General features: G+C 42.4%; 1 protein-coding gene across 1 annotated transcript in view; it reads left to right on the top strand.

Moving 5' to 3' along the window:
- Nucleotides 1–714: 714 nt before the first annotated feature.
- Nucleotides 715–9,559, top strand: part of rho-4 (rhomboid-4) — a 128,731-nt gene continuing 119,886 nt past the window's right edge. The window contains exon 1 of the mRNA XM_067158848.2: nt 715–868. The gene's annotated coding sequence lies outside the window, so the exon portion shown is untranslated. The remainder of the gene's footprint in view (nt 869–9,559) is intronic.

Here is a 9,559-nt window from a genome sequence, read left to right as displayed (position 1 = left end):
TAGCTTACAAATTCTTCTTTCACCAGAATGAAAACTTCCCCTCCCAGTTTTCCTATCCTATCTCTACGATACACACTCCAGTGCCGTGAGAAAATTTCTGCATCCATTATATCATTTCGCAGCCATGATTCAACTCCTATTACAATATCTGGTAAATATATATCTATTAAATTACTTAATTCTATTCCTTTCTTTACAATACTTCTACAGTTCAACACTAACAATTTTATGTCATCCCTACTTGATTTCCAGTTCCCTGTTCCCTTATCACCGCTCCCTAGGCCATCCCGTTTCCCTGAATGTACCTCCCTATTACCCTTCCAAACAAATTTCCTAACTTATACATTATATACAGTAGATAACAAATCTTGTAATCGGTCTTGAAGGAAGTTCAGTACCAATCCCAATCATGTTTGCATGTTGGTATGAGCGAAGGAACAATTTACTGTCCTAGAGTTGGCTAGCCTGGCGCGATCACTCGATCGATGTTCCAGCCAAGCGGCAGATGTGTACTACACATATCGACTGGGAGGCACGCCTGCTGACAGATGTACTGTTATGTTCACGACAGTGTGTGTGGTGTGACGGAAGCTGTAGGACTCTCCGGGCCGTGAACTGGAACCTTGAAGGAGCTGTTCTGCTAGGTAAATACAAACTACGTACCTCTCTGACGACACGTCTACGTAAGCGAAACACGCCGCGTGTATTTGTTTAGTTGTGAAGTCACGGCTGTGGAATTTCAGATGTCTCATTGACTTGTGTCATTCTTCCTGGTAAACGTGATAAGTGCGGTAATTCATTGAGACGAATGTAGGTCGCCGCATCCAGGCCCTCTCTTGTCACATCAGGAGACTGCCAACTTTTGAAGGTAGGTGAGATCATGATTTATATTTTACTAAATCAAAGTCGTAAGGATTTTAAGGATAGATGAAAGTGAGGGGCCTCGTAGAAGTAAGTGGAAGCAATGCCAGGAATCAGCTAAGGGCCCCGTGGTTGCCAGTTATAGAATGTTATGGTTTTCATCCCCACGTGAGTGGGAGTGGTAAAATAACGTCCACCAGTACATGGCGACTAAAAGGGGGATCACGGGCTATTAATTGCAGCGTGGGTTGGCAACCACAGTTACACTAGATAAGTCCTGTCCGACCTCTCTCGATCAACTCTTGTTCTGTTCCGAACCCCGGCGCTATTAGGGCCTAGGGAGTCTTTCATTTTCACGCCTTCCGTGGTCCTCGTTTTTCTTTGGCCGATACCTTCATTTTTCGAACTGTTGGACATCTTCAACTTGTTCCTCTGATTATTGTTGCTGAGTTCTACTTCCTCGTAAAATAATAATCTCCTTCACCCTCTTCCCCTTCATCCCAGAGTCCGTTATTCCCCTGCATTCGCTTCACATGACCCAGCCACAAATATCTTCAGCCCTGAACTTTGTCTAACTTAACCTTCATATCCTCAATCCCATCTTCTCCCCTGTGGGTGGGGGCGATATAATAAAACCCACGGTATCCCCTGCTTCTTATAAGTGGTGACTAAAAAGGAGGCCCAGGGACAGCGTGGATTGGCAACCACGGGGCCCTTAGCTGAGTCCTGGCAATGTTTCCACTTACTTGTACCAAGCTCCTCACTTTCATCTATCCTATCCGACCTCTTTTGGTCCGACCCCGACAGTGTTACGTGTGCTGGCCGAGGGAGTGGTGGTGGTGATTATTGTTTTAAGAGGAACTACAACTACTCTATATAACACTGATCAGACAGAAGGAACGGACGGATTTACCGAAGCTGTTTTTAGTAAACTCTTTTAATATATAAGATTGTTTTTAGGTCCCACGAACTACTTTTTAACGGTTTTCAGAGACGCCGCGGTACCGGAATTTTGTCCCGTAGGAGTTATTTTTCGTGCCAGTACATCTACTGACACGAGGCTGAAGTATTTGAGCACCATCAAATACCACCGGTTTGAGGCAGGATCGAACCTGCCAAGTTGGGGTCAGAAGGCCAGCGCCTCAACCGACTGAGCCACTCAGCTCGGCTATCAAAATGGTTGAAAACTGTAAAAAATAATACGATATTCTCTCCGCTTCACGGAAAAGATGCAAGTCATAGATATGTTTTTAAGTGCGACTTCATATCGACAATTCTGCGCTTTTCCGGCTACTGTCAGTGTCTGTAGTAGATTACAGAGGCAACTGAACACTCTTTCCTCAGCTTCTGGAAATCCGGAACTGAGGAAGGGAATATTAACTATATTCTACCCGTTTTCATAAAAATTTACGATTTAGCAGATTTCTTGGAGTGATAAAAAATTAATAAAAATAATGGTCAAGGAATTAATGACTCGTGTCAGTTGTGTTGAGCTTCAGGTAGCGGAACTGGCTGACAGTCTGCGGAGATATGGTTCACATTAGGTTGCCATTCAGGTGCAGGCAATTGCCAGCTCTAATGAACTCCGGAATTGTATAAAAATAGCTCGATTCCAGCAGGAGAGAGTCTGGTGTTGCTTGTTCCTGCCTCAGGCCATTGAGAGGGCAGAGTCTCTGGATTCCATGGCAGTGTTCACAGATGTGGAAACCAAAATAAACGCAGCATCAATTTAAATATTTTGAGAAAAGTTCATAAGATTTAGGGCTTAGCATCTAGGAGCAGAGGACTCTGAAATGTTCACCAGTTCCTTGTTTTAAGTTTGCCCCAATTACAATCTGTGATGATGAACGTTCCTTTACAGGCTTTTCTTTCTTAATCCATTTGCCCTTCAGGTTTGTTTTCGTCCCTCGAACTCAGCGAGGAATCTCACCTATCGCCTCAAGGGCAGTGTCCTGGAGCGTGCGATACAAGAGGCGAGGAGGACAACTACATCGTCCAGGCGGCCTCACCTGTTATGCCGAACAGGTACCTTTTAGAGGGATGGAAAGATTGGAAGGAATAGACAAGGAAAAGGGAAGGAAGCTGTCGAGGCGTTATGTTAGGTACCATCCCGGCATTTGCCTGGAGGAGAAGTTCGAAACCAGGGAAAACTACTGCGAGGATGGCTGTTGGGGGAATCGAACCCCTCTCTACTCAGATGACCTCCCGAGGCAGAATGGACCCCGTTCCAGTCCTCGTACCACTTTTCAAATTTCATGGGAGAGCCGGGAATCGAACACAGCCTCCGGGGGTGGTACGTAATTACACTAACCCCTACACCACTGAGGCGGGCTTACAGGCTTGTATTCACTTAAAAAACGGGTTTTCTTCGTAACCGCTGGGCTGAGTGGGTTCAGACAGTTGAGGCGCTGGCCTTCTAACCTCAACTTCGCAGGTTCGATCCTGGCTCAGTCCCGTGGTATTTGAAGGTACTCACACACGTCACCCTCGTGTCGATAGGACTCCTGCGGGACTAAATGCCGGCACTTCGGGGTTCCCGAAAACCGTCGGAAAGTAGTTAGTGGGATGTAAAGCAAATAAAATTGAGATAAGTTCAGAATGGCGAGTCAGAACATTTAGGGTTTATGAAGGCACAGAATGTAGCATCTGTAGTGAAGTAGCAGGAGGTCTCTGAAAAATACTGCGGGATGTTTGAAGAGTTCCTCGTTTTAAGTTGTGAGGCTCAACGTTCGTTAACAGGCTTCTGTTTATTTAGAAACGGGTTTCCTTCACAAATGAAAGCGAGGGAATAGCGGTCGTGGTGATTATTGTTTTAAGAGGAAGTACAACTGGGCAACCATCCTCTATACAACATTAATTAGAGAGAAAAGATTGAAGAGGCCCGACGCTTCGAAAAATGAAGGTATCGGCTAAGGGAAGACAAGCGTAAACATGAACGACTCCCTAGCCATCGACTGCTCTAGTACCGTCGGCGTCGGAAAATAAGAAGAGTTGACCAAGGAAGGTCGGATAGGATAGATGAAAGTGAGGAGCCTGGCACAAGAAAGTGGAAGCAATGGCGCGACTCAGATGAGGACTGCGTGTTCGCCAACCCATGCTCCCAAGTTAAGAGCCGCTAGGGTCCCATTTTAGTCGCCTCTTGCGACAGGGAGGGGATACCATGGGTGTAATTTTACCGCTCCCACCTACAAGAGAACTGAAGGAAACAGCCACTTCTCGCTTACTGTCGTTTGAACTGTGGCAAGAATATATTCTTAAAACAACTGTTGTAAATTTATGATTACAAAAGTACTTTATAAAACATTACTTTATGTCGCACCGACACAGATAGGTGTTATGGCGACGATGGGATAGGAAAAGGCTAGCAGTGGGTCTTAATTAAGGCCCACCGTGTCCCGAACGTCTCTAACCTCAGGGCCAACTCACTGGTAGTTAGTTGAGAATGATGCAGGTTGGTTTTCTCCTTCCTCCACAACTCAAGGCAAGACCCAATTCTTTCGTCGGCTTAGTATCGCGAGCGTTGTGGCCTGTCAACCTGTATTGGTTTTGAGAGCCTTGTCATAACAGTGGTTACAGTACATTTCATAAATACGTTTTTGTGTGTGTGTGTGTGTGTGTGTGTGTGTGACTAATAGTGTAACCGTCCAGGCTTCTCCAGCCCTACTAATTTAATAATATCATATTACGCGATATCATTTGATATCAAGTTTATCCGCCATCGGCAATTATTTGTAATAACATATTTATTCAACGTCAATCATTTGTAATCAAGGCTTTTTGGAATCATATTGTATATATGATAACATCGTTTTATTATTTAAATTATTATATTATGTAGGATAAGAATTCATTATGTTGTAAATACGGTCAATATGTTGAGACATAGTTGTTTTCATTTCATCTCATATTTGTGTATACGGAGGGTTATTCTTGAAGCTTGGGATTTTGCGTGAGTCATGGGTTTATTTTATGACCAAGGCTAGTAAACAGCGACCCGTGCGCGAGGCTTGCAAGCTGGTCAGCTATATCATCGCCACGCCTTCTGGACTTGTCGAGGAAGAAGAGGAGGGGAGTTGATGCTTCGATCTATCGAATCAGATACTTCGTTGTATATGAGTTTTGAGATTGAACTGTTACCAAGAGTGGGGGTGAGCCCGGATATATACTGATTCTCAACACGAGAACGGGACCTGACAACCTTACGACCTTACGACCTTACAACCTTACGACCTAACGAGATACTCCATCACTAGTACTTCTACTGTGAACATCTACTTTGAACGACGTGATTTGATATTTGAAACAGTTTGTGGTCGCTCCGCGACATAGTTATTTTTGTACAATGTGTTGTCGCTTCGATACAGTACTTAGTTGCGGTAATGTTATCGGATCTACGTGAAACGAAACAAGCTTATGGCTTGTGTGATATTCAGTAAATATTGTGGACGAAGAACTTTGGTACAAGTCTGTACCGTATAAATAGTATAGCTCAGTTGGTTTGAGATTTCTACTAATATGGAAAAATTCATATCTCTGAATTTTCTCCTCATACGATCAACGCTGATCAGTTTTTACAAGTATAGGGCCAATGTCTAATTTAAAGACTAGGCAAATAGGGAGTGCTAGTCCAGATAGCCCGTACCATATCAGCGAAGGAAGGAAGGATGTCCATGGAGCAGAGTCTACATCGAGAAGAAGAGAACGAGTAACCACGGAAACCAGATGACGTCAACGAAAGCTGCAATTGGTGAGCTTCAATTAGATAAAGCAAGCAATAGTAAATTCAGTAAATTATAAATTCCTCCACGCTTTAAGGGAACTTTTCCGATTCATCTATTTTTTTTTGTATAATAAATTCATTTGTATTTTATATTTCGTTAATTTTCTTTCTTAAGCGATACTTAATGGTTAATTATTTAAAATCCTACCCCTGTGATTTAAGTATAAGTCTCTATGCTAGTAAATATAAATTTTGGTTTACAGTTTTATTTAAAACTGTAACCATGGCGCCCAAACATTACATAGAGAAATGGGGAACCATGGAATGTTAATTGTTTCTATTTGCGTGGCAATTTGCGGGCAAGCCACAAATAGTTTATTTAATATTCATGTGTCCCAAGATAATAACTTTCATCTCCTCAAGTGTTTTGATGAGAGGGAACAGTTACAATAGCAAGCTACTCCAAATGTTTAGCGATTTCTGGTATTTTGGCAATCACTTTTAGCTACTTTTTGTCATCAAGTGTTGGCAGCGCTGTAGAAAGACCCGTACCAGCAAGACGTGTTGGGATACTTCCGACACTGAACGTAATACTGTAAGTAACTGTCCTGAGTTACACTTAGTAACGCAGCGTGACAGTACTGGATGATAGATAAGACCAATGCGCAAGGGAAAATTTAAATACGCTTCTGTATACTTCTTCTTTATCTTCTTCCGATCTCCACTTCATAGCTGTTGTTTTTTGTTGTTGACATAAATAGGCTATGTCTTATGGCTGCGTGCCATCCGAAAATCTATGTAACGTGACACGACAAAACGTGTGACGAGAGTGTAACCATAGCAACCGTGCAGACTATGTTGTAAGGTATTGTTACCTAGCAACCGTGCAGACTATGATGTAAGGTATTGTTACCTAGCAACCGTGCAGGTTGTGATGTAATGCATTGTTACCTAGCAACCGTGCAGACTATGATGTAAGGTATTGTTACCTAGCAACCGTGCAGGTTGTGATGTAATGCATTGTTACCTAGCAACCGTGCAGGTTGTGATGTAATGCATTGTTACCTAGCAACCGTGCAGACTATGATGTAAGGTATTGTTACCTAGCAACCGTGCATGTTGTGATGTAATGCATTGTTACCTAGCAACCGCGCAGGCTGTGATATAAGGTATTGTTACCTAGCAACCGTGCAGGCTGTGATGTAAAATATTGTTACCTAGCAACCGTGCAGGCTGTGAAGTGAGGTATTGTTACGTAGCAACCGTGCAGGCTGTGATGTAAGGTATTGTTACCTAGCAACCGTGCAGGCTGTGATGTAAAATATTGTTACCTAGCAACCGTGCAGGCTGTGATGTAAGGTATTGTTACCTAGCAACCGTGCAGGCTGTGATGTAAGGTATTGTTACCTAGCAACCGTGCAGGCTGTGATGTAAGGTATTGTTACGTAGCAACCGTGCAGGCTGTGATGTAAGGTATTGTTACCTAGCAAGCGTGCAGGCTGTGATGTAAGGTATTGTTACCTAGCAACCGTGCAGGCTGTGATGTAAGGTATTGTTACCTAGCAACCGTGCAGGCTGTGATGTAAGGTATTGTTACCTAGCAACCGTGCAGGGTGTGATGTAAGGTACTGTTACCTAGCAACCGTGCAGGCTGTGATGTAAGGTATTGTTAGCTAGCAAGCGTGCAGACTGTGATGTAAGGTATTGTTACCTAGCAAGCGTGCAGGCTGTGATGTAAGGTATTGTTACCTAGCAACCGTGCAGGCTGTGATGTAAGGTATTGTTACCTAGCAACCGTGCAGGCTGTGATGTAAGGTATTGTTACCTAACAACCATGGAGGCTGTGATGTAAGGTATTGTTACCTAGCAACCATGCAGGTTGCCGTCTGGAATTAACAGCTGTTGATGCATGGCCATGACCGGGGGACATATTTATGATCATTTGATTTTCACAAAGGGAAAAGTCGTTTATTTTTTATTTTTTCGTGCTGATCTGCACACCCGAACTGATACCCTCATCTGTGACACCGTCCGGAAACTCTCGCCATTTTTGCTTAATCCATTGAAATGAGTAGGGTGTCATCTGCGTATCGGAGATACGTACTCTTGCTCCCAGCAATGGGAAATCCACTAGTCCTTCCGTTCAGTGCAGCTGTCGTGATGTAACACGCAAGAGAGAGAGAGAGAGAGAGAGAGAGAGAGAGAGAGAGAGAGAGAGAGAGAGAGAGAGAGATTTAAAACGGAAAGACATTAATAGCATAAAATGTTCTCTCCTACATATCGTACTTCCCTTTTCTCCTGAAAATTCGATCTAAAAAATGATCAATCACTGCTGATCTGTATTTAGAGCAGTCGGAAAGGTTTGAGATTCCTTATCTGTTGTTTGTCTAGTCTTTTCTTAAATAATTACAAAGAAGTTAGAAATGTTCAAACATCTCCGCTGGTAAATTATTCCGATCCTTAACTCCTCTTCCTATGAACGAATATTTGCCCCATTTTGTCCTATTTTAGATATTCTTACTTTTAAAGATATCATTCAAATTTATTCGTCTACTAATGTCATTCCACGCCATCTCTCCGCTGACAGGTCGGAATATACCACTTAGTCGAGCAGCTCGTCTCCTTACCCCCAAGTCTTCCCAGCCGAAAGTTTTCAACATTGTAGTAACGCTACTCTTTTGTCTGAAATCGCCCAGAACAAATCGAGCTGCATTTCTTTGGGTATTTTTTTTTTTTCAGTCTTATATCAAATAATCCTGGTGAGGGTCCCATACTCTAGTTGGGATCTTACCAGAGACTTATATGCCCCCTCCTTTAAATCCTTACTATAACGCCTAAATAACCATGCGCAGAGATGTGTGACCTCGTTAATATTATTACTTACAGCGTTCCCCAACAAGACAGTAATTAAAAATCGAGCTTTATGCCGGAAGTTAGTAAATCGAAGTTGATTACAACTAAATTAAACTGCTTTCTAAAAATGATAATAGACTGCAAGTTATTGAATATTAACAACGTTGTACCATTCCATTCGCAGCGAACTGTATATTACTAGTCTATTATTTACGTATGGACCCTGTTAGAGTGGCCTTTCTGGTCGCCAAGGTACACTTTCTTCAGTCCGCTGGTCTCCTTCTCTGGCTGTTTACTGTTTTACGGAACAGATTTCTGATATATCTATCTGGGCTTTCTCCAGGTGCTCTTACACCTTTTGGATCTGTGGTAGACTTTTACATTTTCTGCTGCATGTCATGTTGTTGTTGGGAAGCTTTGAACTTCAGTCTGCTGCCAGGTTGGACAGTTTCTCTGTACCTTTACAGGATTCCAATCTGTACCCGTCTTCATTGTTTTGTGGGCTAAGAATTTTCCTCACGATCTTTCGCTTTTCCTTCAGAATCTTCCCTAGATACCCTTTATATTGAGTACCAGCGTCTGTCTCGCGCGTACAACTTCAGGTTTGATGACAGCATCGCAGTGCCTGATCTTTGTGTTTGTGGACATGTCGCATGTTCTCCAGTAAGCTCTCTTGACGTTCTGTGCGCTTATTTTCCGTCCTTCCTTTTTCAACCCTTTTGGTCCTACAATTTCACCAAGACATTTTAGGGCTGATAGATAGATAGATAGATAGATAGATAGATAGATAGATAGATAGATAGATAGATAGATAGATAGATAGATAGATAGATAGATAGATAGATAGATAGATTTATTACCTGTGGCGAAGTGATGCCTCCTGGCCGTTTCTTACACTTAACCACACACATTATTACTTATTAATATTATCAAACTGACAAACTTAAAAATGCTAACAACACTAATGTTGAAGACAAAAATATGAAAGTATACACACAACGAAGAAAGAAAAAAAGGAAAAGGAACTGCCTACATAATACAGATTTGAAAAAATATAACTTCGATACAACAAGGCAAGGAAATGCAAAAGTAAAAAAGTATTAGTAATTTTAATAACAAGTAAGG

This window comes from Anabrus simplex, chromosome X (genome assembly GCF_040414725.1).
Source record: "Anabrus simplex isolate iqAnaSimp1 chromosome X, ASM4041472v1, whole genome shotgun sequence".
NCBI classification, from domain to species: Eukaryota; Metazoa; Arthropoda; class Insecta; order Orthoptera; family Tettigoniidae; genus Anabrus; species Anabrus simplex.
This window is presented reverse-complemented; position numbering and strand designations above follow the sequence as displayed.